This window comes from Papaver somniferum, chromosome 10, assembly GCF_003573695.1.
Source record: "Papaver somniferum cultivar HN1 chromosome 10, ASM357369v1, whole genome shotgun sequence".
NCBI classification, from domain to species: domain Eukaryota; kingdom Viridiplantae; phylum Streptophyta; class Magnoliopsida; order Ranunculales; family Papaveraceae; genus Papaver; species Papaver somniferum.
In genome coordinates, this window is record NC_039367.1 from 120,606,627 (window position 1) to 120,614,076 (window position 7,450).

Sequence of the window (7,450 nt, forward strand, 5' to 3'; positions counted from 1 at the left end):
TTGAGTACAAGAATGGATCGTCTAACAAGGTTGTTGATGCACTTTCTCGAAAATTTGAAAACGGTGAAATTTGTTCCGTAACTTATGTTAGTTGTGCTTAGATGGAAGACCTATTGGATGAACTAAAAACATATCCGTGGATCACAGATTTCATCTTTAAAGTGAGTCAGCCTTCTTTCGGCAAGAATAACTTTACCGTATGAGTTGGTTTAGTTTACTATAAACAACATCAACTAGTGATAAGTCCTACTTCAAGGTGGAAGGCACTACTACTAGCTGAGTTTCATGACTCTCCAATTGTTGGTCATGCCGGATATTTGAAGACAGTAAAACGTTTATCTAAGTTGTTCTACTGGTCTAGAATGCATAAAGAGGTGAGAGACTACATTGCTTGTTGTGATGTTTTCCAAAGGAATAAATATAGTACTCTTTCTCCAGCAGGATATCTTCAACCATTGTCGATTCCTACTACAGTATGGACAGATATATCCATGGATTTTGTTGAAGGGTTGCCAAAGTCTAAAGGAAAAACTGTGATTCTTGTAGTGGTGGATCGACTAACTAAATATGCCCATTTTCTTGCATTAAAACATCCATATACAGCCACATCGGTAGCCCAGAAGTTTTTAGAAACAATCATCAAACTTCATGGATTTCCTCAATCTATAGTTTTTGATAGGGATGCTGTATTTACAAGTAATTTTTGGAAAGAGTTGTTTCGCCTACATGGAACTCAATTGAGGATGAGTTCCTCCTATCATCCGCAAACCGACGGTCAAACTGAAGTGGTTAACAGATGTTTGGAAGGTTACTTACGGTGTTTCTCTGGAAATAAACCAAAAGGATGGTCATCTTGGTTACCATGGGCAGAGTATTGGTATAATACATCCTATCATACTTCAACTAATACTACACCGTTTGAGGCTTTGTATGGCATTCCTCCTCCGGTATTAGCAACTTATTTACCAGGAGAAGCGAAAACCACAACTTTGGATGAGGCAATAACCAAGAGGAATGAAGTTTTATCAATGCTTAAGGATCAACTTCAAGTGGTGCATAATAAAATGAAGCTAAGGGCAGATGAAGGACGTCGGGACGTTGTATATCAAGTTGGGGATTATGTGTATCTGAAGTTGCAGCCATATCGGCAAAATTCTAATTTGCAAAGGAAGAACCAAAAATTATCTCCACGATATTTTGGACCTTATAAGATTTTGGAGCGTATAGGACCTGTGGCTTATCGATTGGACTTTCCTAAGGAGTCAAAGATACATTCGGTATTTCATGTATCGTTTCTGAAGAAGGCTTTGTTTCCTAACACAACTGTTGGGGATAATCTACCAGAAGAAGAAGATGAGGTTGATCCAGTAATCTCCATGGTTGAACTGATCCTTGAGGTCAAGGAAAATCTTAAGGGGGAGGGAATGATAAGAAATCCCCAATTACTTAGAATTCTTAATTAAAACTAGGGTTAGGGTTAGAAATCCCTAAATTCTCTTGTTTTAGGCATTAGTTTATTTTTGGAAATTGTTCAATTTTAAGAATTTTATTTTAGATTCCTAGTTATAGAAGTAGTTTCCTTTCTATGTTACCTTTCCTTAATTTTATAGTTCAGTGGCCTATATAAGAAGGTCTAGTGTTATTAGTTTGATTATCGATGAGAATTATAAGTTTGTTCTAAGTTTCTGTGTTCTTTTAAAGTCTACTCTGCTGGCCGTGGATAAGAACTATTAAGTTCTTATCATATAGTCTTTCAAATCAGGGTTTGCAATCAATGTTAGCTTGGTAACAAAGCATTCAATATTCACCGTTAGATGAAAACCTGATTAGATTCAAGCTAATATTTCTCAACCGTTAGATAGAAAACTTAGCTTGTTACACACAAATGAAATGTACTATTTTGGGTTTATGTAACCGTACCCAAACATGAACATTTGTTGGTTCAAAAATAGTTAACCAATGGTTAGCCATATGAGCACTTGCATATCAACCATGTTCTTCGTCACCGTAACTAGTTCAAATGACTCAAATGAACTAGTTAGAGAGTTGTTCAATTGCAAGGAAATCTTATGTAACTACACAAGACACAATCGAAGCAAAAACGATATGATTCACTCGAATCGGTTCATGAACGATATAGCCACGGTTTGCATTTAGCATTCCTTAGTTAATATGAATAAGTTCACCAACAATCGTTTTTAGATATAACAACTCAAGTTCGCAAACTTAGTTCGCAGAATTAAGTTCCCGGAAGGAGTTCACAAACTCCAGCAGATATTTTTTGGTCGAGAACTTCCGCCAGTTCGCGGACTGGGTTCGCAGACTGAGTTCGCGTACTTAGCTCACACCGCTATTCCGGTTCTCTTAATCAAAAAAGTTCGCAAACTTCGGTTCAAGGAAAAAGGACTTATACATATACGTGTTACCACACAATGCTTATATCCATCATTAGTTATATAATCTAAACTCTCATTTCAATCATTGAAACATTCTCAGAGGACGTTATACAGTTGTTATTCACAAACCATTTTTCGTCAGAGCAATTTTCAAAGTGATAGAAACATAACATGACTTTCGTCACTAGGTAAAGATGAGCTTGGCTAAAGAAAAAGCTTACCAACACATATTTCGAGAAATAGATAGGTGAGATAAACTCGGCTCGAAATAGCAAATGTGTATAATCAAAGTCTATATAGCAAAACGAATTTTGTCTCAAGATACGACATAGAGTAGATAGACTTTTGAGTGATAGATAAGTTCAAGTCTCCACATACCTTTTAGTCGGTGAAGATCCACCAGTTCCTTGAGTAGTCCTTCGTCTTGTATGATGATTGCCATGGAGTTCTTGAACTCAACTACACTTTCTATCCTAGTCCGAGATCTTAGCTATAGTAGGCTAGAAATCAAGACTTATAGTTTTGATCACTAACATTGACAAACATGCTTGAGATAGCAACGCATGCGAGTTTGACCGAGAAATGCTCTAACAAAATGTGCTCATGAAATCCTACCCACTAATGCAAAGACTGCAAGCATTCTACATTATATTGACCATATGTGTCAAGTTTGCAGTAGTTGGGAGGAAACCATACACACCTTTTCTTAAACTGTCCTACAACAACTGATGTTTGGCATGAAATTATTGGAACATCTCATGGAAAGTTTGATAATACCACAAACTTCATGGATTGGTTCAGCTCTTGGCTCATTCCTGGAGTCTCCTCTGAAAAAAATAATATATATGCTACTACTTGTTGGTACATATGGAAGGTTAGGTGTGACTTAGTCTTCAATCACACCAAGCCTAACGCCAAACACACATCTCTATACATCAAGCAACATTTGTGTGACTATAACAGAGTTCACAATCTACCAGCTCATGCACTAAATCATTTTTCACTTAATGGTGAAGAGTATGACACTGAGGAAGACAGTACAAATCCTTATGATCTTAATCAACTTACTCCACGGGAGTTTGGTTTTATCATCAAACTTTGTATTATACAGGACCCTGAAAGCTTCATTTATTTCTCTGCACTAACTATCTTGTATGCTGCAGGAAACAACATTGATAGCAGAGGACACCCAGGTCACACTGGAGAATGGGGAACAATGGGAGGAGCAGATATAGCTTTCACATGGGCTAAGGAGAGGCAACACATGAACATTGAAGTACAAGCTGAAAGTAGGGAAATTCGGTTAAGATTTCAGTTCCTATATAATCAGGCAATCAAGGGGAGATTCAACCTCAATTACTATGAAGCCTTAAGAAGTGATGATGAAGACAATTACTCAAGAATCAATCCAATATCTTTTGTGTAAACTAGCCTTAAAATTATCCATAGACTTCAAAACTTGGATACTCTGAATATTGCTACTATTTGTAAGAACAATGTAAGCAGACTTGGCACAAACACTGCTGACACTATGTCTGTTTCTTAGACTTTTATCTAAGTTTTTCTATAAAAAAAAAGAGGTGGTAACAGTTATTTTCGTCCATTTCGATATTCTTTAATAATTATGGACCAACACGTATTTTCTCGTACGACCAAATCCGTGTGGTCTCCCTATAAATAGACCAAAGAGAAATTTTCCCAATTTAATATGTACTGAATTAAATTATCAGTGTCGAGCTCAAACGTTATTAATGGGAAATTAGTTGAATAGAAGAAATTAGAATTCTACGAAACCCAATAATATTCGTAAATATGCTTCAAAAAAAAATCGTAAATTTACCGTCCCACGAGATTCCGGTACTCCAAATCGCTAAGGATGGTGATCTTTTTTTCGCAGAAGAAAGCTGACATGGAAGTAACACGGAAAGCAAGACAAGGACGTCTCTTCTGCTCCAAACAGGATGGGGGCGCAGACAAAAGAGCCAGACACAAACTATCCCCCTCCCATGCCTGACCCTACTTATTGTCCCGTCTCTTTGGGGACACCGTAATAACTTTTCTCCCCTATCTTTAACATTTAACTTGCACCCACGCATGTTATTTTGTTTGCTTCTTCCCATTCATCTCAAATCCTCAGTTCCGAGGCAGGTTCCTACGAAGGGTGTATAAAAGTTGTTTTGTCAGGCCACATGGCATGGCAAATTAGTTTTCCCACTATGGTAAAACTAACAAATTTTAATAAATTAGTATATTTTATTATGTTTTGTGGGACCCTTATCAATAAAAATCTGTTTGTTTAGATTTGGTGGGGTCTTTATTAAATTTTAGGGTTTATATAATATTGTGTGGATCTCTTTTATAATAAAATCTGTTATAATAACTAAAAAGTAGGAGAGAAGAAAAAATAAAACACTAAATATTACCGAGCGATCTACACTAAATCGCGATCGCCCGGTGTAGTCTTGACCGAGCGCTCGAGACTCGACCGCTCGGTAGATATTCGACCTGGCCTGGCTAAGTGGTAATTTCTAAAACTCTCGACTTTTTTACTGTCTATTTCACTTTCCTCTCAACGCTTTGCGTCTCTCATCGATCGAAGTCATTTTTAAAGTTTTATGAAAATGAAATCAAAAAATGGACCATTTGACCAGAAAAGTACTTTTTCCGGTTCATATGGACGAGTAGACTATTAGTCTGGGTGAAATGGACAGTAGCCATGTAATTTTGAAACGGATAATTATAACCCATGTTTATTTTCTCTTCCCAAAAGTGCTTCTGTACGACGCATCTCTTCCTTCTCCATTATCATCTCTGCTATATCTTCAATAAACACCATTAACAACATCATATTCTCCACTATCTTTCTCCACAATCACAAACATTAACACCACCATTATCGACACCATCAACTTATCGCTCTCCACCATCACCAGCCACACAAACACTACCACCACCATCGTCAAAACTACTACCATCATCAACAGCATCAAACTCCTCCATTATCTTCCTCATCAACCAACAACGACACCATCGTCACCATCACAATAATCGACAATTTTTGTTCTCTTCAAATGCCCTAATAATTAAATTAAGATTTCTTTAATTGATTGAATTCCTATACCTATATGCCTCTGTATACATTCCGGTTTACAAAATTGATTGAATTCCTATACCTAGATGCACTTGTTTGGACTAAAGAGAAGAAAAAATTATATTTTATTAAAAAGGCAGCAAACAAAGAGTTGAAAAATCATTGTACAGTTGCGCCTTTGAAGATGAAGAAAAATTAAGGAAGAAAATGTGCGTGAAAAGGGTAAACATCTATGTGAGAATGTGCAGGATGAAACCAGATACATCTCAATGGAAAACATATTTTTTTCCTAATATACAGGATGAAACTGGTTTCGTTCAGTTTTAGGCTGTGATGTACCTAGATTTTCTTTTAAATTTGCAGGATGAAACTAGTTTCATCCGGTTTTAACTGTAATGTGCCTGGATTATCGCCAGAATATGCATAATGAAACTGGTTTCATTCAGTTTTAGATAGTGATGTATCTAGATTTTCCTTAAAATTTGCAGTTTTAATGTGACGTGTCTGGATTTTTGTCAGAATATGTAGAATGAAATTAGTTTTATTCAGTTTTAGACTGTGATGTACCTAAATTTTTCTTAAAAGTGTGCATGATGAAACCAGATTCATCTAATTTGAATTGTGATATATCTGAATTTTCCTCAAAATATGCAGGATGAAAATTGTTTCATCCAGTTTTAGACTGTGATGTACCTGAATTTATCCAATATGTATGATGGAAACAGATACATCCTGAGAAAAACATATTTAGTTGTCAAAATATGCAAGATGAAACCAGATACATCTTGACGAAAATATTTGTTATGAAGAGTGTCTTCTACTGTGTTCTTCTTCTTTATATAGCTTTTAAATTTCTGCAAACTCACGTTTGACAACAATCCTTACTTCTTGAAACCAATCAAATGTACCCTAAAATCAACCATCAATCACACAATTCATTACCCACAACATAGCTCCTCGGCAAGCAACTTCACCCAAAACTCATTAAAATCGAATCCATCCAAAACCCAAATTCCAAACGCATTGAAACTATTAATTACGTCATTACTCTCAACCAACCATCATCAATTTCCACCGGCAACAACTTCTTTCAATTGTTATATTCATCATCATCAGTTATTGCACATTTGCACTTAAATCTTGTCAATCCAATTCGTTTTTTACAAGTTGAGCATCCATTGGCTGAGCTCCTGGTGGTGGCGATGAAGGTGATTGTTCTTCCGATGGTGATCCAAAATTGTATCGGCGACGGTACCAATAGTAGTTGTTGTATCAGCTGATGGGGGGAGAAAATCCATTGATGATGATGAAGTAACATCCGATGATTTGTCGACGACTATTCTGACAAATGGTTGAAATTTATCTTTCAATCAAAGGTCTCTGTAGCATTTTAAATTCTTAATAAAACAATTAAAGAAGATGAGGGCATATAGGTCAGTCTTGTTAAAATATGAGGCAAAATTCTGGGTGGAATAACCAAACATGATATTTGAACAATGTCTTTTTGATTCCTGTCCATATAAATAGTATCAAAACTTACGAATCTGTTTCACCCAGGAATTATGGATTTTGGTATTTTTAACCAATTTTATGAAATGAAATTTGGTTCTTTTAGAGGATATTAGAAATTTTGATATAAGGCGAATTGATGTTGAAGCATTAATTTTTGTAGTTATATCATATGTTTTCCAAATATAGTTATGACCGTATCATATCATCGACAAATAAAATTTTGTCACGTGAAAGTCCGTCCAGTGATGAACCATATGTCCACGAAGTACGAACAAGAATTTAAAGGAGGATCGAATAACTACAAAAGAACTTAAGTAGGTGCCGACGATGAAGCGTGTGTTGAACAGTATAAAAATTAAATGTGGTCCAAAACAATTATGTTACGGGAAAACAGTACAATTAGGATCTAGATAAGGGCAATATGGGAAGCAAATGGTTACAAAAGATGGAT